The 24,307-nt window shown below is 39.8% G+C and overlaps 1 long non-coding RNA gene across 1 annotated transcript in view; it reads right to left on the minus strand.

Annotated features, from left to right (window-relative positions):
- Positions 1-19,245: 19,245 nt before the first annotated feature.
- Positions 19,246-24,307, minus strand: part of LOC129465331 (uncharacterized) — a 31,768-nt gene continuing 26,706 nt past the window's right edge. The window contains exons 2-3 of the long non-coding RNA XR_008651940.1: positions 20,580-20,636; positions 19,246-19,498 (exon numbers count right to left, since the gene is read on the minus strand). This is a non-coding gene — a long non-coding RNA (uncharacterized lncRNA). The remainder of the gene's footprint in view (positions 19,499-20,579; positions 20,637-24,307) is intronic.

Below are 24,307 nucleotides of genomic sequence, written 5' to 3' on the forward strand. Positions count from 1 at the left end.
CTATGAAACAGAACCTTTTCCCTTCAGCTTTCGAAGTGGGAAATGAGTAGTGTACTTGGACTGTTTGACTAGTAAGAGCTCACGCCATGAGAGGAGATCATGCTCTAGCAGGAAGCAGGGTTTACTGGGATATAGAATGGATTGTGAGTAGCCACGAAATAACAAATGTCTACTACACACCACTACACAGAGGGGTCAGAGGACTTTACTACAATCTAGTCCTTCTTTTTTTTTTTTTTTTTTTTTGAGACAGAGTCTTGCTTTGTTGCCCAGGCTGGAGTACAGTGGCGTGATCTCAGCTCACTGCGACCTCTGCCTCCCGGGTTCAAGTGATTCTCCTGCCTCAGCCTCCTGAGTAGCTGGGACTACAGGCGTGCACCACCACACCTACCTAATTTCTGTATTTTTTAATAGAGATGGAGTTTCGCCATGTTGGTCAGGCTGGTCTTGAACTCCTGACCTCAAGTGATCCACCCACCTCAGCTTCTGAAAGTGCTGATATTACAGGTGTGAGCCACCATGCCCAGCCTATTCCTTCTTATATGTAATAATCATTTGTTGATTTCCAAAGTTTAATGCCCTAAGCTAGGTAATATATAGGAAAGACAAAATTAAACAAGACAGTGACCTCCCAGGTACTATGTCACTTAACAAAAAAAGGGATAAAAAGGGACTACACCCCCTAAGGAAAGTTCACCTACAAAGAAACAATACATGAAGTGCTTAGTAACTGAAGAAGATGAGTCTAGGACATGTCCAGGGCCGTCATGATCACATCACATACCACATTGTCAAGGTAGCTTCAGTCCCTGCAAAGACGGACTCAGAAAACTAAACTCACAGTAAGTCTGCCCTCAGATTTAACCTGGCCACAGCCATCATCACTTATTTGCCAAACTGGAACAGCTGAGGAGCACGACTACACACAGACATTAGATTCACAGATATGCAGGGCTGCCAAATGGGACTCATGAAGAGGCAGAAATCTGGAAATCCCATTAGCGACAGATGCAACGCAGCATGTGTGTCTGGGGAGGCACTGGCCCCAGCCCTTGGGGAAAGGCACATCCATCTTGAATCATGACAGCCACTCCAAACCAACCTGAGGCCAGAGTGAGGGTGAGACGTGGCGCAAAGAAGGGGTGGATAAAGCCAGGCAGTTAGCAGCCATCTACTTGCCCCAGAGTAGGGCAAAGACTCCTTGGTTTCCAAAAGAAATGAGTTCAAGTCCTTGGAGGACCTCCAATTTGATGTTTGAATGGGAACCAGAGTGCTCAAGTTTGAATCCTACCTCTACCACTTCACCTTGGGAAGGTTCCTTCACCTTTCTTTTTCTTCTCCACAAAATGGATGTGACACATTCTAGGATTGTTGTAATAATTAAATGAGAAAATACATATATACTGGCAATAGTAATTATTGTTAGTTTTGTCCTATAGAAAATGAAGAAGTTGAATGAAAGACTCTCTTTATTTCTTTCTAATGCTAGCATTCTGTGATTATCTTAAAAGTACCTGAGATGAGATATCCCTGGTTCATTCCTTTTGCTCATAACAGCATCTAAACATTTATAATTTTGGATTTCTATACAGAACTAGCTGTTTGATTGAAAGTATGACCTGTGTGTCTATTTTCACTTCCGTTTTTATGCCTATTAAAATCTCTGATGATATTCGTGCACTAGCTCAGGTAAAAAACAACTACTTTCATCGAACCACTTCGACATTTGTAATCAGTGTTAACTAGGGAGGGAAACTTGGAGATTTCACTTGTCTATTTGCACTCAGTCCTACCTTTCACAGAGAGCTCATTCAGGAAGGGATGAAATGAAGCCGAAAGGGGCATACATAAATGTGAATATAGTCACATGACAGGAGAACTCTAGATTTAGAAGTTCAACGTGGGGATTACACTTGCTGAAAATAATCTTAATGTATATTTTAGTGGTAAATTGTTAACATTCTTTCCATATTTCCTGACCTCAGCTATTCCCTTTCCTCCACTGTGGTTAAGGGTAAAATTCAGGAGTGGATAATTTTCAGAGAACCAAGGAGACAGGATTTTGTCTGTGGTCAGGAAAAAAAAAAAAAAGAGAAAGAAAGAGAGAAATTTCGGTTCCTTCGAAGCTGGTTTGTGAGAGGTCAGGGGTGGGGAAGGCAGAGGGAGGAGGCCTCTCCAGGGGCCCAGCCGAGGCTCCAGCTCCCTTTTTGTTTTAATCTGGTTTGTGGTCCTGCTGGCCCAGGGAAAACATGGACTTGCACTAATGTAGCCCAGGAAAAATATTGGAAGGAAAAAAGCTTAGACACTTTGTATAAACTACAGAAAATAAAAAGCAATAAACTGCACAAGCAGATGAGACTTTCCTGATGGAAGTACTGTGATTTCTCAAAGCCAATAAAAGAGTCCTCAAATACATCCTCAAAGAAACTTAATTGTTTATTGTGGTGTCACATTTATGACCCACATAAGTAGCAGTCAACTAACATTTTTATAAAACTCTGATTTATAGGTACTTTGATTGGGCTTTTCTGCTTACCGGGACCCCAAATGTGACAGAACCACCTCCCTATTTGCATGAGGAATTCTTGTTGTTATTGAGGACTGTGGATGTCCAGTAACCAAGATGGTTGCTGTTGATGACAGTTTTACATATTCCATTTTTCAGAGGGGCAAAAGTCGCATGCATATGACTAAATTCTTGGTAGAAGCTCTTTCAATTATCTTTATGGTGATAATCAGAGACAAAGAATTTCTTTAGGAAAAGATCTCTAATAAAATTATGAATAAATCACTTGGACTGATCCCAAATGGAGAAATCAATTTGATTTGTAGAAGCTAAGCCCCTTAGATTCTTCCGCAACATTTTGGTAAACTCATTTTTTAAAAACAGCAGCAAACCACAAATTGGTCCTGTAAATCATGTAGATCACTAGATTTGGGAGACTAGAGGACTAGGAAAAAATGATGACAGTAATCCAGCAAATGTTTAATTTCTACCCCCACTCCCAAAAGGAACAACTACCCTTTCAGAGCCAAGTCCTGACTTCAGGGCTGCCCATAGTCTTGCTCTCTGAAAGCCCTGTAGAAAATTAGAGGGGCGGAAGGCAATCATTTAAAATAGATCACATTCAGTTTTATTAAAAAACCAAAACAGCTGGGGTATTGATTTGCAAGCTCTGTAATGCCATTGGTATGCCCAACCTGGCCAAGATATTAAGAAGATATTTAAGGAAATGTCAGTAAGTGTCTCAGGCACAAGTTTTGGCATATTCAACCAGCATTGTGGTGCTGGGGGTAATTCGTTTTCCTTTATGTTTTGCTATGCAGCACAGAGGGGAGGGGACATTTACAAAATGATTTACTGTGACACATCCATTATAATGAAAGTATGTGCCGCTTGCCAGCACTCCTGGCCCATCTTCTCCCTCCCAGATGCTCGGCCATATGTCCCATGCTTGGCGTGAGCGACAGTTGTGTTGGCAGAGAAGGAGTCCTGGGATCTCGGTGTTTTTAACAGAAATCCCAGAAAGCTCTGAGGTTACTGGCTCAGGTAAGAAAAGCAGCAGGAAAGGGCCCATTGTTTGGGACTAAGTGTTTTTAAAGATGCTTCTGTGGTATAACCACAGGATGGAGTGAGATTTACTGTCTCCTCAAGGCCAGGAGGATTGCTGAGAGAGGAGCTCAAGCTTCACTTGGGGAGCTTTCCACCGTTGCTGGCCTCCCAGCTCAAGTTCTCTTTCCTTCCTCACCCCTCCGCAAGATAACTGGCTGCTCTCTGCTCTACCTTCCGGCAGCGGCCTATTCCTCAGTTACCAGGACCTTGCATCCAAATTCGAGCAACACGCCTTACTGCCGCTCCGTGAAAGCAGCTGCTACTTTGACCATGTGGATCTCCTGGCTCCCTAACTATTGCAACCCTAGCTTAATTGCCTTTGCTCCTGGAATAAAATCAGCACTTATTGAAAACCTACGTATGGAAGACATCATGCTAGGCCCTGTGAAAGAAAGAAAGAAATTTGGTATACAGTTGGTTTTGCCTTGAAAAGTTTACCATCTAGTTGTGAATTAGTACTCCCATCTATGTCCTGGCAAACCTTGGGCAAGTTTCTTAACCTCTTTGCACCTTGATTTCTCCACCTGTAAAAGAGAGGATAGTAGTATATACGATTGATGTAAATCAATTAATATGTATAAAATGCGTAAACTAGTACATGACACATAATAATCACTCAGTAAATGTTAGCTAAATTTGGCCCCTAGTTGGAGGAAAGAGGGAAAAAAGAGGAATAAAATTATATTTATGTGCTGTATCTTGTAATACAATTTTATATATGTTCACTGAATTCTCACAATACCATGTAAGGTAGATATTACTGTTACTCTTTAATTTTTAGTAGATTGAGGCTCTGCTAGGTTAATACTTTGTCCAGGTGTTCAGTGTTGACAAAGCTTACAGTCAAGGCCAAAACTACTTAGTGCCAAAGCCCATGATTTTGAAAAGACAAATAATTCAAAATTTAAATAACATTTACAAGACACTAGAGGTTGTCTAGCAAAGGTCAATCTCTGATTGATTTCCCAATAAATTGCATGAGAAGACATTGCCTAAGAGTTCACTTCAATATGGAGCTGGCAACCACAGGGAGCTCTTCCCACCACTAGACCTGAATGAAGAAGCATCGAGGAGCCATTCTTGGAAGCCAGGGAGGGGAGTGGAATGGAAAGGGCTGCCTGGCAGGAGCTGTATCTCTGGGTGGAGGGACACAGCCAACCTGCGGGAACCAACAGAGAAGGGGCCAGGAACATACTCTGATCTTACCTCCTCCTTCCTCTCTCCTGCCAGTACTCTTGGGTAAGCAAGCCCTTTGCTGCTGTCTAAATAGGTCATCCTCCCTGGGCAGACAACAGGATGGAAAAGAGTAGAGAGAGGACCTGGGGGTGCAAATGTAAGATATCCAACACAGGAAGTTTGTTGTGAGATTAGATAACTTACATGGCACTGTGTCTGCTACACAGAAGATACTGACCACCTGATGGTTACTATTATTTCTTATTATTTGTCCTGCTTTGGTTGGCTTGGTATTTATGTGTCCAGCTCAGATCCTCTGGCCTCACCACAAATAAAAGAGTTTTCTAATCCCTGTAGTAGCATGAGAAGTGACTCACTAAAAAGTCAATTAAGTTTCTTGTCTACAATCTTTTGCCTCTATTTTTTTTAAAGGAAGCTTTCAAATGGGGTTGGGGGTGGGGAACTTGGAAATCATTTTTTTAAACACAAGCTTTGTGATTTGTCTTATTGGAAGTTCTTAACAGAGGAAAGGGGCCTGTTTGTTTAGATTGCTATGCAACAGGCGGCATTGAGTAAATGGTTTCCCAGGTTTTATTATTTTAAACTTCACCCAGGAGAAAATTGATCCAAGTTTAAGAAAGAGAGGAGGAATAGAATATAGACTCTAATGTTTCCAAAATTCTAAATGGCACTGCAAATAATAGAACGCTAAAACAAACATTCACAAACAGAAAATTGCCTTTGTATTTCTCACTTTCAAGGTAAAATCCGTAGAAAATATGTCTTCATCTATTTAAACAGAATTTTTTCCAGCTAATTTATACACTACATGCTAAATAATGACTGCAAGTTGAAAGTTTATCACTTTCTACCAAATATCAGCAAAAGGTTAAGTTGCTGTCGAATTATTATTTTTTATCTCCATTCTTCACCCACAACATGCAGAAAGCACAACTAGGCAGAAGCCATCATTGACCAAGACGAAAGAGTGGCAGACGCCTCCTAAAATTCTTTCCCTATCTCAAACTCAGTCACCAGTTTTTACAAAAGCTTCAAATTTCCCCATCAAGCTATTTTTTATGAGGCCAAGAGGTTTTGAGTTGATACTCATGTTGGTGCTGGCTCTATCAGGCTGGCAGGCTTAAGGCAGTTTCTGAATTTCCTGTTCAAGTTAGAGGAGAAAATGCACATGCGTCAAGTGCCCTGAACTTGGTGAAATCAGACATCTGGAAGCCAATGGTGGGGAAAGAGAGCAAAGGTTACAAGAAAAATAACACTCAGTAGCAACCAGCAAAACAAACTTTTGTCTGGAGCAACAAGAAGGCACAGCAAACACATCAGCCCATGTGGCACCAGCTCATCTTCTTAAAAACAGTGTCTTGCTGCTTCTCTTAACGTCAGGAGTTCCAAAAACATAAAGAAGTAAATAAAAATAATTAAAATGCTTCTACCCAATAATTAAATGCCACTACCCTGACACTGTGATATATTTCCTTCTAGTTTTTTACACACACATATTCTATAGGTATATGTACATAGGTAAGATTGCAAAGAAATACAAAGAATATTTTAAAACTAAACAACAGAATTATTTTATACTTGCAGTTTTATGTGTCGTATTTTAAGTCTACATTATTTTTATACATTTCCTCATATCATTACATATTGTCAGAATGGCTATTTTTTAAATTAGCTACATAATAGTTCATCCTACAGATGTAGCATAATTTGACCAAGCTCTTGTTGTTGGAATTCATGCTGTTTCCAATTTTTTTACTGTTATGAATAATATTTTGGAGAATGTCTTTGTAATTCTGCCTGCAGAATAAATTCTTAGAAGTGAAATTACTGGGTGAGAAGCACTCACTTAAAACATAAAGCCCAATCTGCCATCTAGAAAAGTTATGTCAAGCCTTGGTCTTGTGAGTACTTTAGGAAAATATCTATTTTACTACACCCTATCGATCCTGAGAATTACCATCTTTAAAACTCTTGGCCTATTTGAGAGGTGGAAATGGTTCCTTAATATTTAAAATTTTTATTTTTCTTACTTAATAATAGTCTGAACATGTATTGACCATGCCAAATCAGTTTTTGTCATCTTTGAAAACATTGACTTCCTTTTGACTGGACTTTAAAATGTCAGTTCCCGCAGAAAAGTCAACTTCCATGGACGTGTGAACACAGCCCTCTTAATACAAATATTACCAACTCCATATCAGCCTTAATTTTAATAATAATGCCAAACAATGGATTCTTTTCTGTCACGTTTTGCAATATAATCATGTCAGTTTTCAAAGGCTGGCACACCCTGGAATTATAAACACAGTCTGTGGCAAGAGATATTGGCAGCTCTCCAACCCAGAATGACAAGCAAGCATCCCTTCATTCTGAGCCCACAGAATGATGGTGCAGGGACAGGGGACCTAGTGACATGGGTATCCATTGGCAACCTGACACTCATTGACCCCTCAAATGTCAGAGTTCCTAACTTTCATGCCAAGGACCCCTCTGACAGGTGAGGTCTACAGATCCCTTCTCAGAATAATGCCTTTAACCGCTTAAAATAAATACATACATAGAATTATAAAAGAATCCAATGATATTGAAATATTATCAAAACACTTATAAAAATCTGTGGAATAGTAATACAGGTGCTAATTAAGCACTGTTTAACAAAATCTAGCAGCACATCTAAAAACTACCATCATAGCAAAGTGATAAAAAAGGTAAAGATATTTCAAGATACCTGCAACAGCTAATATAATGTGAAAATGTTTATTTCTATTAGTGAAAAAGTCCAAAGACTGCAAACACTGTTGTGATTTGTTGCCTACATTCATAATGAAGGTAATGACACATTTCAGTGAGAGTTCAGTAAAAGATGTAATTTTTTTTTCCTGTCCTGGAATGCCTGAGTTCTCTCCATGGACCCTAGGTTAATAACCTGTGGTCACATGAAGTGTTCTGAAAGTAGAAAGTTATGTAAATGCATTTATTTCCACCTCCTCCCACTACTAAGAAATGTTACATTTTCTCTGGGTCCTATTTTTTTTTCTTTGCTCTAATTACTACCATTCTGGGAAGCTGTTGGAACAGTGCAGTAGGGTTGGCTACAGTGGAAGAGCTTAGTCAAAAGGTTGAAGTCACCATGTTAAAAATACCTTACTTGATGAAGTTGCAGACCGGTGCTCTCTGATCACGTGCCACACGTAGCACCATTACACCACACTGTGATTTAATAACCCATGCCTGAGAGTCAGAAGCTCAGGGTTCTAGCTACAGCTTTGTCACTAAGCAGCTGTGTGACTGCAAAAAGGCCCCTTGACATTCCTGAGCCTTAGATTTTCATAACTAAAAAAAAAAAAAAAAAAAATGGAAAAGACCATCTCCCCTTTCAAGTTCTCACAATATTTGACTTTAAAACTTTGTAACTTCCATTATATTTTGATGATGACTGTATCCTTCCAGAAGAGTTCTTTAGCATCCAGAACAGACAGATAGGCTTACCTGCTGTCTAAAATAAAGTTTCAATCCCCTTCTTTGTGTCCGCCAGTCTCTGTTTTCTATTTTTCCCTCATCCTCTTTGTAAAACAAACGTGTTCTTTTCCTTAAAGCAACAGAACCTGAATTCTTCTGTTGGTTCTGAAGCAGAACTTAAAGTTTCTCTGGATCTTCTGTTTGTCACACGACTTCTCCCGTCAAGTCTGAATGCCCAGGCCAGCCAGTGTCAATTTCAGTGTTGGTTCCACCGTTCCCAAATCTCCACTCATACAGCATTCTTCCTTCCTCATTAGGTAAGCTTTCCTAGGTCTTAGGCAGGGATTTCTTAACTTTCTATGTGTTGCTTCACTGAACAAGGCAAAGTATTCTGTTCTCCTACTCATATAGAGTTCACAGAGTAAATATTTCTTAGAGATTTTCCTTCCTAATCATGCAGCATTTTTAAACACTTGGCATTGTGCTCCGTTCAAGTTGTCGAGCCCAGATTCAGGGAGAGCCCTGAGCTTTTGGTGTCAGAGTGAACAGGAGTGCTTGGGTGAATGAGGCGGCCTGGCAGAGACACCATAGGCCTGTTGGACCCTAAGAATACTGACAAGGCTGAAGAGAAAGACACAGAGGCAGCCTGCTCTTGGCAAGCCCAGGCAGCGTTCCCTTTGATGTGAAGTCTTGCTTGATATTGCTTTGTGTGTCTGCATTTGTCCTTGGCAGGCGGAAGGCAGTTCCTTTCCAACAATGAGGTGCCCTTGTGTATTGCTGCCATCCACCAAAACAGTGATGCATGCAAGCAGCTCCCAGGGTGATGAGGTAGGCAGAGTGAGGTTGAGGCTGGTGAAGAGGGTGGGGAGGACACTCAAGGAGAACCCAAGTGCCAAGGCGAAGATGTTACCAAAGAAGCTGTGACAGGCCTGAAACTCTGCACCAGGGCTCTCAAAACATTTCACTGATTTCACCTTGAACTGGAACAATTTGAAAGGGATACAGAGTAATTAGGAGCAAAATGTTGAAAGTGATTTCTTTTGATTGAAATACAAAGAGGTTTAGAAATGCTGCCTGCAATTGCCTCAAGTTAGTCTGGGTCAAATACTAGCCTGTGAATGTTAATCATTACAATTGGGTCTGTGGACATCATTAGTGCTGTTGTCTAAATATTTCTAGTTCCCCTTCCTCTCAAACACAAGGTAGATTGTAATTCCTGGTCTCGTTGGTCAGAACCATGTGACTAGTTCTAGCCAATGAGCAGAAGCGATGTGGGTCTCTTCCTGGCTGGAATATTGAATTATTGATGCAAGACGCTCCAGAACTCTTCCTCTCTGGAATGAGGGTCATTGGTATGGGGACTCTATTATGTCAAAGTCCTCCTGCCAACCCACATGGGAGAAGTAACATAAGCAAGAAATCAACATTTTTGGTTTAAAGCCACTAAGATTTGACTGTTGTTCATTATAGCAGCATAACCTAGATTATTGTTAACTGCTACAGGCCCCAAAGACTCCTTTCCTTGTCCAGTTGCACTCACAGAGGTTAGATAGTGAAATGATCCTTGATTTCTTTGAGAAAGCACTCCTGCCTTATTTAAGCAAGGAACTCTCACAGCCAGGGAATTTCTCCTAGGGAGTAGCACTGGAAGTCAACTGTCTATGGTTGATTCTCAAAACCTCAAGCTTTGGGAAGCCCAAGATGTTGTAGATAAGAGCCATAATAGGTCCCAAGAAAGAAGCCAGAAGATGCTCTTTGAGGCTTGCTTAGCCTAAAAGAAGCCATGAGAGAAATTCACCAACAGACTGCGTTAAGTGTCTATTTGCATATATTTCTGTGGTCAGAGGTTGTAGTCCCTAAGCAGCTTTTAATGTAAGAGTGGAAAAAGTGAAAAAAGAAGAATATGATTAGAGAAAACTCAGACTCTAAAGGACCTAGAAAGAATACTGGCTAAAAATCAGAAGAAACACAGTTTGTACTGAACAGAAAATAATTTGCAGCCCTGGTAAGGCACAGAAGAACGGACATTGATTGGCGCTTCCTGTGAGGAGCATGAGAGCTGCAATTATCCGGAAATGCTTCAGGGAGGTGTTGTTTTAAAGAACGACTTGACATTTAGAGGGAAAGATAGAATAGTGGGTGAGAAGAAGGACAGGCAATACAGCCTGCAGCCCTTCCTGCAAAAGGACTCAGATACAGGTCAAGGTGGCTTTACAAATGGTGTTTGTTTGTTTGTTTGTTTGTTTGTTTGTTTGTTTGTTTTGAGGCACAGTCTCACTTTGTCACCCAGGCTGGAATGCAGTGGCATGATCTCGGCTCACTGCAGCCTCTGCCTCCCGGGTTTAAGCAATTCTCATGCCTCAGCCTAGGTGGGTGTCACCACACCTAGCTAAGTTTTGTATTTTTAGTAGAGATGGGGTTTCACCATCTTGGCCAGGCTGGTCTCAAACTCCTTGCCTCAAGTGATCTGCCTGCCTCGGCCTCCCAAAGTGCTAGGATTACAGGTGTGAGCCACTGCACCTGGCCAGATCAAACTTGTATAATGACCGTTTGTAGGACAGGCATGGTGACTGACACCTGTAATCCCAGTTCTTTGGGAGGCCGAGGCGGGTGGATCACTTGAGGCCAGGAGTTTGAGACCAGCCCAGCCAACGTGGTGAAACCCCATCTCTACTGAAAATACAAACAATTAGCCGGGCATGGTGGCAGGCACCTGTAATCCCAGCTATTCGGGAGGCTGAGGCAGGAGAATCACTTGAATCTGGGAGGCAGGGGTTGCAGTGAGCCAAGATCGTACACTTCAGCCTAGGCAACAAGAGTGAAACTCTGTCTCAAAAAAAAAAAGTTTGATCTGAGGGCTCAGTGGGGTGTTACATTTTCAGGTAAGTTGAGAAGAGAAAAGTCAGGTGGCCTGAGGTGGACTGATAAGAGAAAGAATTTTTAAAATAACTAATGCTGGCCGGGTATGGTGGCTCACACCTGTAATCCCAGCACTTTGGAAGGCTAAAGCAGGAGGATCGTTTGAGACCAGGAGTTGTAGATCAGCCCGGGCAACATAGCGAGAGTCCATCTCTAAAACAGTAATAATCATAAATGAGCCAGGTATGGTGGAGCACATCTGCAGTCCTAGCTACTTGGGAGGCTGAAGCAAGCGAATTGCTTGAGCCTGGGATTTCAAGGCTGCTGTGAGCTATGATCACACCACTGCACTCCAGCCTGGACAACAGAGCAAGACCTCATCTCTAAAAATAAAAATAAAAAATAAAAGTAACTAATGTGAATAGAAGTAGTCCAGGCAAAATGCTTCAGGAAAGGACAACAGGCCAAAGTGACAAAATATGATACCAGCAGAAGCATTAATACCTGGAATGAGGGTGGCTTTGGGACCTGAGATGCCAAGAAAGAGAAAACTGCATGCTTCTGTATGAAGGAGGACTGGCTAGTTACAGTTATGTGACTGAGAGTGCTAACTGTCCTCCAATACCCATTCGCACCTTCTTCTTCAGGAGGGAACCCCCAGTTTTCCCTTAAGTACACAGCTGCTCAGAATGAAGATTGCATTTCTCACTTTTCTCTTCAAATAGGTATGACCACAGGGAACAAAGGGACATAACAAAATTTCACATGTGACTTCCTTAAAGAGAGGGGGATATGTTCTTACTTTTCTTTCTCCCTTTCTCCTGGCTGGAATGTAGTATGAGAGAGTGAGCTAGAGCACTCATCTTGGGCAATGAAGTGTAAGCGTGTGTCAAGAATAGTAGAACTGTAAGAGAGAAGGAGCCTGGATTCCTGATGGTCTTAGAGCCACTATCCCTGGACTACTTACTCCTGAACTTTTTTTTTTTTTTTTTTTTTTTTTTTTTTTTGAGACGGAGTCTCGCTCTGTCGCCCAGGCTGGAGTGCAGTGGCAAGATCTCGGCTCACTGCAAGCTCCACCTCCTGGGTTCACACCATTCTCCTGCCTCAGCTTCTCCGAGTAGCTGGGACTACAGGCGCCCGCCACCACGCCCGGCTAATTTTTTTTGTATTTTTAGTAGAGACGGGGTTTCACCGTGGTCTCGATCTCCTGACCTTGTGATCCGCCCGCCTCGGCCTCCCAAAGTGCTGGGATTACAAGCGTGAGCCACCGCGCCCGGCCTCCTGAACTTTTTTATGTGAGAAACAAAGAATGAAATGTTTACTTTAAAAAAAATTTTTTTTTTCGAGACAGGATCTTGCTTTGTTGCCCAGGCTGGATGCAGTGGCATGATCATGGCTCACTGCAGCCTCGGTCTCCCAGGCTCAGATGATCCTCCCACCTCAGCCTTCCCAGTAGCTGGGACTACAGGCACATGCTACCATGTCTGGCTAATTTTTGTGGGGTTTGCTTGTTTGTTGTAGAGACAGGGTTTTGCAATGTTGCTCATTCTGGGAAATGTCTACTTAATTTAAGTTGCCTGTATGTTGAGTTTTCTGTCTCTCACAGCTTAACCTCACCTTTACTGATTCAAGAAGTTATCTCCCACTAGTAAAATTACTGATGCTTTTTATTTCTTTCTTTATAATTTTCTGTATTTCCTAAGTTTTCTACAATGAATATATATATATATATATACATATATATATTTATAAATTGGCAAAAAAATGGTTTCTTTTTTTTAGGTAAGTAAGAGAGAGGCTGGAGGACAAGGCCTGCATTGACACAGACTGAAAGGCACTTTGATGCCCTTAGTAGTATAAAAGAGCCTTGGATTTGAAGTATTTTTCTTCAGTCCCACATTGACTTGCCTTTGAATGGCTTTCACCTTCTGCCATGCAAGTTTCCTCATCTTTTGTTCCTGGAAAGATTTAGTGCAGGAAATAGAAAAGGGTTTAGGTATCTCGAGTAGAAAGGAATTTAATACAGGGAATGGGGTGCCACAAAATCGTTGGAAGAGTGGAAGAGCTGTAGAAATGCATGTGAAGAAGTCCTGTTAGACTTACAGATCATGCTGATGCTAGGTTATAAGGTTATAACCCTGAAGCTATGAACCAGAGGTCAGGAAATCATTGTCAACATGCAGAGGTCAAGAAACTGCTGCCAGTTTCACAGTTGCTTCACATTCATGAAGCTGGTCACTATAGGGTGATTGTGAAGTCTGTCCACTACAAAATGCATTTCTGCCAGGGCTTACCACCGCCGTAGAAATAAAAACGGGCTCCACCAGCATTTCACTTTCCAAATCTCATGGGAAGAATCTTATTTCCTGGACTTCACCTCAAACTCTGGCAGCAAGGGAGCCTGAGAAATGTAGTTGTTAGCCTTCCAGCCCCTGTGACACAAGAGTGTGTAGAAGCGGCTAGATGTGAACAGTGAGTGCCAAAAGAGCATGTCTGGCTTATCTCTAAGCTGTCAGACATTCTCAGTACCTTTTCTGATGGCTCTCCTGCTTATGTATTTTTCTATAGCCAATTAAAAACTATTGTTGTACAGTTATTATGTGCTAACACTGTGTTAGGCACTTCAGAATGTACAGAATGATAGCATGGTTTGGATCACCTGACACCTCATCCACTCAAAAAACTTATGTTTAATGTCTATCAGGTACTCAAGAAACCATCAATAGCTCCTCGTTATCTATCAAACAAAGTCCAAGGGCCTTAATTTAAACCTAACAGGCTCTCCATGTTTTCGTGACCTCAACTCATGTTTTAAACCTTATCTCTCATTTCTCTGCTTACTGAGCTCTTGTGGACCAGGAAAACTGGATGATTTTCTCTTCTTTATACATGAGCCTCTTTTCTGCCATCAGCACTTTAGTTACAATGTTTTTCCTCCCCAGAATGTCCTTCTTTCCATCTCCCTATGGTAAATACTGCTGGCCCCCTAATGTCCAGCTCAGATGTCACCTCCGCTGTGAAGCCTTTCCTGACGCAGGACAGCTGGAGATACTCTTTTCTTCCCAGAATCTTGGGAACTTGCTTTAATCTCCTGTGTGAGATTTAGAACAGTCTATCCTCTATTACGGTTTTTTTTTTTTTTGTATAAACATTATTTCTTCCAAAATAGACCCTGGTCCACAGAGGAAAGGAAATTATTTCTTATTTATTTTTGATCCCCCACATAGTGCCATAGTGCTTATTGAATAAATAAATGTAAAACTAGAGGACAGGCTTTGCTCTCAAATAATTTATAATCTAATAGCAAAAATATAAAAAGCACCAATCACTCTCTGAATAGTATCTAAAATTCTTTGTCCAGAATTTCACACTTCCCAGATAACTGACATCCCAGTTCTTAATTCTTTAATTTTCTGTGAGAATAAATAAGCTTTTTTGTTATTGCCACATGTCAATCATCTTTCATTTCCTGTTATTCTTTCAAGTAAGTGTAATTTGTGTCATGTAATTTTCCATTTGTTACTAAACCACCAATAAAATGAAAATGTCTCCTTATGTCTATAGCAATAAAAACAATTCTCAAATTGTGTTTCTGTGTTTCTAATGTAAACCAACAATTAGTGCAAAAGATGTAGCTTGAGTATAAATGATGAAGAACATATTCACAGATACATTTAAAAGTTTCACATAGGGAGACTCCATTCACCAACTCTCTTCATTTATTAACACCTCCAACTATAAAGCAAGTCATAAACCTTAGTTCTTTGTAATCAAGCAAATACCTTAAACATAGAATTGGACATAAAAGCATTATAATTAAATTGTACCTTTTTCTTCCAAATGTAGAATTACCCTTTATTAAAACAACAGTGTTTATAAATGTTCTGGTTTCCTCTCTCAGATATGTTTTCTATGCTCCTCCAGTTCATCTAGTTCATAGGTTCTTCAAGGGAAGGCACATATGTTTCTTGCCCTGAGCTTTTAACCTCTAGTGTCTAGTCCATTACACCAAGTATTCTGGTCTTCAAGCAGTGAAAGTTTAAGTAATGCTTGATATTAGGTTGGTGCAAAAGTAATTGCGTTTTTTGGCCAATATTTTGATGTCAAATAATTAGTACTGAAAATAGAATGAAATAAGTTGTCATTGATTTCTTTGTTCAAAGTTGTCCCTCCAAATATTACCTAAGCAATTACTATTCACTGTTCAATAAAAGGATATTTTTTTCTAAATATTTCTAAATTTAGACCCAAGTCTGTTATATAAAAGATAACATGATCAGGGGCTACAAAATGAGTAGGCTGATAGCCAGCAAACTACGTAAATATGGGCTGTACATACCATCATAGAGATAAAGACAAACTCTAAGGGAAGATAGTGGAAAGAATAATTACCTCTTCTTGGGGCTCACCTCCACCAGTCTAACCACCAGTGATCATCTGTCTAACAGGCACATGTCTTAGTTATGCTTCTGAATTTTTATAAGGAGCGTTTAACTTTACTCTCTCCCTGGTTGGTTGTCAAAGCATATGTATCTGTCCTTATTAACAATGCAGGCTTTTGTGCTCCAGGTGAGATTGTGTTAGAGATTACAGCCTTTAACTCCCTGTGGTCCCATTCTTATTCAATGTCCAGCTGTGAGAAATAATATTTATGGAAAGGTGGTTCAAGGGCATTGCTGTTCATACGTGATTCTAGATAAGCTAAATGTTACCATTGGATTAAACTAGATCATAACAAGGCTTTGTACTTGAATACATTGGTTTGACTTCCTGTAGACCTGCCTTCTCCCAGTTTGTGCCTTAGTCTAAGCCATCAGCCTACAGAGAGAACCATGAAACTCCATGATACATGATAGAACTCACTGCTATATTTATTGTATAGGTTGACATTAGGGCATGGTCTGATGTATCACACAGTATCTTTATTTGATGACACCCAGGAATGAGGTTGCTCAATATCAGGAAAAACTGTTCATATCCTTTGTAAAAGATACTAACCCAATGCCATCCCCAAGACCCTCCTTTGACCTCCTTGCTCTAAAAAGGCCAGAATGGCAGACACCAATTTAGCAGTGTCTCTTGTAGCCAGGGTGTTCATATGATCCAGTTATGGCCATGAAATGTAAAAGGAAGTCTACAAGGGGGCTTTTAAGGTGGCAATTGCTTCCTGATGAAAGCTACAGATGGAGAAGAGCTCTCTAGTCTTCTCCCTGCCTTGGTCATGGATATGATGTCACAAGTTAGCAGTTCACTTGAGACAATGAAGCTACAAGTATGATGGAAACTAACATCCTAAGGATAGCAGAGATGACAGATAGAAAAAGCCCGCATCATTGATAATATGACTGAATTACCTCTGGGCTTCTTGCTGTTAGAAAAAAATCCTAACAATGCCTGCAAGCCACTCCTGGTGAGGTGTTCTGTTACTTGCAACCTAATGTATCCTAACCAGTAATCTAACAACCAGATTGTTATTAGTCTTGCAATTAAGCCTACTTCATCTTAACTTTAGCCACCAGGAAGTTACAAAATTGTAACCTATGTCTACCATGACACTGTAAGTTCTGCTAGTTCAACTTCCTCAATCCTAAACATGGGTTGATGTTTATTTTCCTAAAATATTTATTTTGTATTTTTGTATTATATGTACTTTTATAAGTCATAATTTTTCTAGAGGATGGCAAGGTGTAAATAAACATATAAACAAACCCCTCAAAATTTAACTCCACTGGAGGATTGACAATGACTCTTTAGTTCAATTCACGAATTCCAACCATTCCTAAGGTTTTAACTGAAGTGAATTTGTATGTAGCTTAAACAGTTGCCTATTAAAAATTATGCATCTATTAAATTCAGCACTTACTATAGGATCTTAAACTAGGGGGCCCACAATTGAACTTCAGGAAATCTATAAACTCCATGACATAAGCAAAATTTTTATTTTACACACAAATGTGTATTTTCCTGGGTGAAGCTCTGAGGCTTTCGTCAGATTCACAAAGAAGTCTATTATCCCAAAAAAGCTATGACCTACTGAGCTAAGTTACATTTGCCTTTTTTGAGTCCCTGTCTCCCAAATCACCATTTTATTCATCTGGGTTTTTGCTTTCTGTCAAAACCCTAAGGTCTATCAGAAGGCTGATGCCTGCATCATTCTGAGAGTGCACACTCAACAGATGTTAGTTGACTTGTATTGATATTTAATTATTTACACTGCATTTGGTGTCTTTTGGAATAGCAGTGTCTGGTTGATCATTCTAAAGTCTCTGAATCCTCAGTTGCATCCCAGTGGGCTTAGCGTGTTGTAAACACACAAATCAAAGTAGTGTGAGGGAGGAGAAAAATCATTCCTTTCTAGGATAATGCATTTTTCATGAGAAACAGGTCATTACAGAACCATTGCACCCATGCGTACTCTCATTCTACCTCTTCATCTCTTCTCTCTTTTCAAATTATCTCACCTCCTCCCCCTTCCCTCACTGTATTCCCCTTCCACTTTATTATCCTGTATTTGATTATTTTAGCATCTCCTTCTTTAGTATATTTTAATGACTTCTACATAATATCCATCTTTGAACTACTTTCCGGTGTCTTTGAACTACCTGGCTCTCTGTTCCCTTTTTCCTCATGTGGCACCTGTCTCTTCTTCAGCTGCTGTACATGATACTGTCGTGCTCCAAGTTGATCCAGTGCATATTTTCACAAATTTCAAATTCTTGACACATAAAAAGACAATATTCATACCCTGTTTTACCATGATATTTTGATTCTCCCTGAAGATTTAATTTTATTGCCATTTTAATCTTTTTCCTATTCCCTTTCACATCTGTGAATACAGACCCAATAATTTACTTGTACCAATTTTCTAGTTATGCAAATTCTGTGGAAATTTCCACCCGGTTGATACATGTGAAGCGATCAATTCATCACATTTCTTTTTTTTTTTTTTTTTAGACAGTTTCACTCTTGTTGCCCAGGCTGGAGTGCAATGGCACCATCTCGGCTCACTGCAACCTCCACCTCCTGGGTTCAAGTGATTCTCCTGCCTCAGCCTCCCAAAGTAGCTGGGATTACAGGCACCCGCCACCATGCCCAGCTAATTTTTTTTTTTTTTTTTGTATTTTTAGTTGAGACGGGGTTTCACCATGTTGGCCAGACTGGTCTTGAACTCCTGACCTCAGGTGATCCACCTGCCTCGGCCTCCCAAAGTGCTGGGATTACAGGCGTGAGCCACCGCGCCCAGTCATCACATTTCATAGTTCAACTTTCTCTTCCCTGGTTAAAATTAAAAGTGGGTTTAAGTAAGCCAGAGATTTTTGAAGAAGATTTCTGTCATGAGAGGGGTGACTCTATGGGGAGAAAGTCTCGGTGAAAATTTCACATGTCTGTTGAGAGTTGGGTTTTTTTTTTTTTTTTTTAAATAGCAGCTAAGTTACAATTTTTACCGACATTTTATTACATGCAGAGAGTAAACATCTGGAAATCATCCTGGGTAATCAGTGTGAATTTCTGTGGTGAAATAGAGGCTTATGTTATATGCTAGAGTTTAGCGTTTATAGTCTTAATGATCTGTATATTATTCATAAAATGCTTTGTTTTAAATCTGTCTTTAAAAAATAATTAGAATTCAAGTTATTTGTGAAACAGGAATCCTGTCACTTTATTTTTTACTTTACATACATCTCCCTGGGACAGTCTGGTTGTTGGAGAAGGGAGTTTAGTATTGGTTTGTTTTTGGTGTGTTTGCTTTTCTTCCTTAACTCATTATTTGTGAAATTTAAGAAGCAGCACGGATCCTAAGTCAGGCAAGTAAGCTAGAAAACAATCAAACTCGAAAATTACCCAGGCATGAAATCCCCTTGAACTAAGGAATGCTTCCAACATTAAGTTCTCCATAAGCTTGAACTATAAATGATAACATTTCAAAAATACTTTTTAAAGGAAGATTCATATTAGGAAACCTGATCATCTAAAATTAGACAAACCTATCTTCTCTTACTATCCTAAAATAGTAGCCTACACCCTTACCCAATATGATCTAAAAATAACAGATTGTATATCACCCCTAAAGTAACTTGGCTTGGGCCCAAGAACTAATACATACATGACACTCAGAATTGCATCCAAAAAAAGAAATGGCATTTTCTTTCTTGTGAGTTCTCACAGCACAGTAAGCCTCCATGGCACTATAATCCTAATTAATGTTCATCTTCTTCACTGTGTTCAAGTGTGAAAAATGCAAAGCAGCAACACTCTTCACTGGAAATCAGGCTCCCAAGAGGGTGCAGTTCCAGAAGGTGTGTCTCAAACTCGATTTTAAGGCTTCCACTCTAATAGGGATTATATGTCTTCACTCTGAAAGCTGATAACCTGAGGAATTAAAGAGCTGACACAGGAAAGGAAAACCAATGCAAGGAAAATGCTAGTTTTTATGTTATTTTATTTTTTCACTTAATATGAAGGAGTCATATGGATATAGGCCAAATAATGCTAGAAGTAGAAGAATACTAGGAATTACGACAGTAAAGAGTGGGGTGAAGGCAAGGAGGAGATGAAGATGGAGAGAATAACAAAAAGAGAAAAACAGCAGCTCAAAGGGGAAAGGCAACAGGACTGCATCCTGACTTTTGTGGGCTTCTTCCTCCACAAAAAAAAAAAAAAAAAAAATTAAAATTTCTATTTTACTACTGCATTGGAATGAAGATGAATACACTTATATTATGCATAAAAATATTTTCTTCAACCTGAAAGTTCATCTTTTTCTTCTGATTTTGAAAGAAATAAAAACATTTTTGTGTGCTCCTAAAAGTTCTGTGGGCCTAAGCACTGGGCCCACTGTGTCTAATGGTTAAGTCATCCCTGGCAGACAGAAAGAGAGGGAGGGAGGAGGAACGTTCTGCTTGGAAATGACAGGAGCATTAAAGCAAGCAAAAGAAAAATTAAATAAGCATACATGTGGAAGTGTATTTTCATCATTAGATATAAATTACATATTAAATTATTCATAATCATGCCAGGTAACCTTTATTGAATACTATGTGCTAAGCACATTACATTATCTCACTCATTCCACACAATAACCTTGAAATTAAGCAGAAGAAGATGTACCTTGATGCTTTAGGGCCTCTTGGGTCATAGGCTAGAATTCAGAATTGAATGCAATCACAAATGTAAGGTGCACAGAACCCCATTCTCAACCTACTTTTCCCAGGCAGTCTCTGTAACATCCCTGGCTTTAGCAGTCACCCATTGGCTGGTGACTACTAAATATATAGCTCCAGCTGTTTTTGTTAGGATATTTTCAATTGTCAATAACAAGACCCTTATCCAAATGATACAGGTGGCCAGTAAGCCATCAAGGCTAACCCCAGTATCCTTGGAATCACCCTATTTCACCTATTCATCACTCGTACTTGAATTATTGCAATACCATCCTACAAGGCCTCCTTACCTCAAGTCCCCTTTGACTCATGTCCCCATTGCTACCAGAAGTATGCTTCCAGGTTGCCTAATGAGGGAAGAGAAAAGCATGTCACTATTTTACGTAACTTCCTGTAGTAGCTCCCCTTTAGCTTCTGGATATGGTCCATGTATTTTTTTTATTCGGCAAATACTTATTGAGATCTCCATGTCAGATTTGGGTTTGGTGATATGGATGAAAAATGAACTAAATAGAAGGGGTCCCTGCCTTCATGGGCATGTACAGTCTAGGAGACTCTAGAGGGAGTGGATGGGAGTACCTAGAGTGAAGTCCTGATCCAGAGAACAGAGCCACTAACCTGTTTTTAAGGAAAATCAGTTTCATGAGCTTGGAGGGGAAGGAGCTGCTAAAGAATCAAATAGTGATGTTCTCAGTGCTCTTCAGTGTTCTCAGAATTCCTTGAACCTTATTAAATTGCTCACCATAGTGTCTTCATAACTGTTAATGTCCCAGCCTTTCCCCTGGGAAAGCTAAACTTTTTTCCTAATGCCTAAAACTTCTGTGCACATTATTTCATTCCATTTTTCTGCTTATTTATACCCTGTCTTTGTCCTCCTCCAGCCCCCACAAGAAAATATCTGGGATTTGGGATTGCTTGACCCATAGCAGAAACTCAAAAATGACTGAGCACCTTGACAAGTGAAAAAACTGAGACCCAGAAAAGTTAAACCTGTTGCCCAAGGCCAACTAAATAAATTTCTTCTGAAAGCCACATAAGGTTGGAAGGCTTATCATGAAAGGTAAGTTCTGCATCATAGGCAGTGTCTGACAACAGAGTGGATGCTATGGGTCATAGATCATCCTGAGGTCCTAGTGGCCCTGTTCAAGCTGTGATTCTGCAAAGCACAGAGCAGGTTGGCAATTTACAACCGCTTACAGAACTTCCTAACTTTAAATAAATTTTACAGCAGTTTTATCTAAGTTCAAGATTTTAAATATTTTAGAGAATTTTTGGATAATGCCTACAAATCGTTTAAAGAAGTTTAATAGGTTCTAGACAAATATACATTCTGATGAGAACCCAAAATTATATTTATCTACATAATGTAATTTAGCCTTTTAGAAAATCAGTGTGCTATAATAAAAGCATAACACATTTTGTTCTTTTATTTATTTATTTATTTTTCTCTCACCTTAGACCTAGAAACACATTTTGTCCAGGAAAGCAGTTTCAAGTGAGTGAGTTACGTTGAATGCCCTGAAAGAATAATGCAACTTCTGGAAATCCCATGGTATCAGCCAAAGTTGTCAATGAATCAAAAATCAACTTTGAGGAATGCTTTGGTATGTAGATGCTTCTAATGAATATGCTGAAATCATGTGAAATAGCCCTCATCAGCATCAACAAATATTTGTTAGGCTTATCATGTGGATGGATTAATGAGGATATGAAAGCCTTAAATGTCCAGAACTGACATTGCCTCAGGATGCCCCCTTGGGTTCTTAAGCCTAGTTTTTATTTAACTAGAGTCTTCAGCTTTTTATTGGACATTGTACCTTCAAATTATAATAAAAGTAATTGTAAAAATATTATTATTCTTATTTTAACTGTGCAACCCAAATTTCTGGAATATTCCTGGCATAGAGCAGGGTGAAATCATACTTAGAAGAAAACAAACCAAAACTTTGAAGACATTTTGGTAGGATTCATCCCTCCTGAAAATCTGTTGGTCTATTCCGTGACATCCGCTGACCAGTATTGCATATGTTCAATTCTACAGTTTAATCAGTTATTTTTTAACTTAACACTGAGCATTTTCCTACCTCTCTAGAAATGCCAGAGAGGAATCCAATCTTCTGTAAGCTCAAGAAATTCGTTATTTTTCTTATATCACCTAGTCAAATATCTTTTTTCCCAGACAGGTTCTGCTTTGTGGAAATGAGCTGCAAAGACCTGCCAATTCAACTCTCAATGATAAACAAAGCCTACTTGTCTTAAAATTTTGTCAAGGCAGAATTTTATCTGTAAATTTCATTTCAAATTGTACAGATTGCCCTATGTTTGCAGAAAAAACCCATCTTGTTAACAGTAGGACCCAAATACTAAACTTACAAAGATAGTCCAAGAGGAAGCACCCAAGACAAACAGAAACTTCCAAAACCTAACACAATGTGGACATGCACATCACACTCAGATCTTTGCCTTCACTAAAAAAAGTAAACAGTGTGATGACATCATTCACAGCCAATTAAAGCACAGCCCCATGGCAAAGGAAGTGCTGGGAGATCCTTCTGCAACTGAGCATGAGAGTGAACATGCAATATGTTTGATAAGCTGTCCTGGTACATGTCCAGGGGTTCTAAGCTGTATTTACAAAATAGCATTTGTTGCTGCTTCAAAAACAGCTGAGGGTGGACAGCAATATATCACATTCCACAAGAGGAGCAATTGCGGTGATGGACACAGGATGACCAGTAACAACCTTTGTTCGTCGTTCCATCACATGGCCCAATAATAAATATTACTCATCCAGTGTACACATAGGATGTGGTGAGGCAAAACCCTCTCCCAGAGGTCAGAGTTCACTCCCTTTTCCAGGCAGATCCCTTAATCAAATTTATAGTCTTTACTTTGGGGAACCACAATTTTCCCATCAAGTAGAAGGCAATCTTGGAACAGCAGATTGGGGCCTATTTATTATAGTCACTTTCAAGTTCTCCTTTTTTTCTTCTGAGTCCCAAACAGTTCATGGTCCCCTGGTCTTGATTAAACCAGTCTTGTATTTTGAAGTTTTGCTTTCTCTCTTATCTAGCCTCCCCCAAGTTCCAAATGATCTCACTTTGTAGTTTCATTGACTAGAGATACCACAAAAGTCAGAAGTCACTGATAATGTACTTGGAGGCACAGGCCCATTTTATGAGATTCTGTTGTTTTGGTTCTTCATGAGAACACAGTCTTCTTTCGATACAGGGTTGTAGATACATTACTAGGCGTTAGCAGAATTATAAAATAGTATTGTGCAATACACAATATAATCAATTTAACACAAAATATTGTATTATTTTAAAAACACAATATACTGTGGTTTTGACTTTTTTCTATAAAAAAATAGAATTTTTTTTTAGAAATTCAAAGTATATAGAAAACATCACACTCTATGCCTTCATATGCAGAAAAGCCATAAAGAAAGAAAAGTGGCCTGGCATGGTGGCTCATGCCTGTAATCCCTACACTTTGGGAGGCCAAGGCGGGCAGATCACCTGAGGTTGGGAGTTCAAGACCAGCCTGACCAACATGGAGAAACCCCGTCTCTACTAAAAACACACAATTAGCCAGGTGTGGTAGTGCATGCCTGTAATCCCAGCTACTTGAGAGGCCGAGGCAGGAGAATCACTTGAACAGAGCTTGCGGCGAGCCGAGATTGTGCCATTGCACTCCAGCCTGGGCAACAAGAGCAAAACTCCACCTCAAAAAAAAAAAAAAAAAAAAAAGAAGAGAACTGATAGAAAGAACTGGCACGCAAATGCCTACCTTGGACTTACCAAAAAAAAAAACCAAACAGACAACATTTGACACAGAGTACATCCTCTGAACATCTTTACTAACTAGCAATAAACTCATTTTATAAATACTGCCTCACTGAGGACCAAGTCTGAGCCAAGTTAGATACCTTCACTATGAATGATGCCTTTCCAAGAAGGACTACAAAGATCAGAGAAAGGGCAGTCCTCGTCTGGGTAGTCTAGTGTCTGAAGCA

This window comes from Symphalangus syndactylus, chromosome 17, assembly GCF_028878055.3.
Source record: "Symphalangus syndactylus isolate Jambi chromosome 17, NHGRI_mSymSyn1-v2.1_pri, whole genome shotgun sequence".
Lineage (NCBI taxonomy): Eukaryota > Metazoa > Chordata > Mammalia > Primates > Hylobatidae > Symphalangus > Symphalangus syndactylus.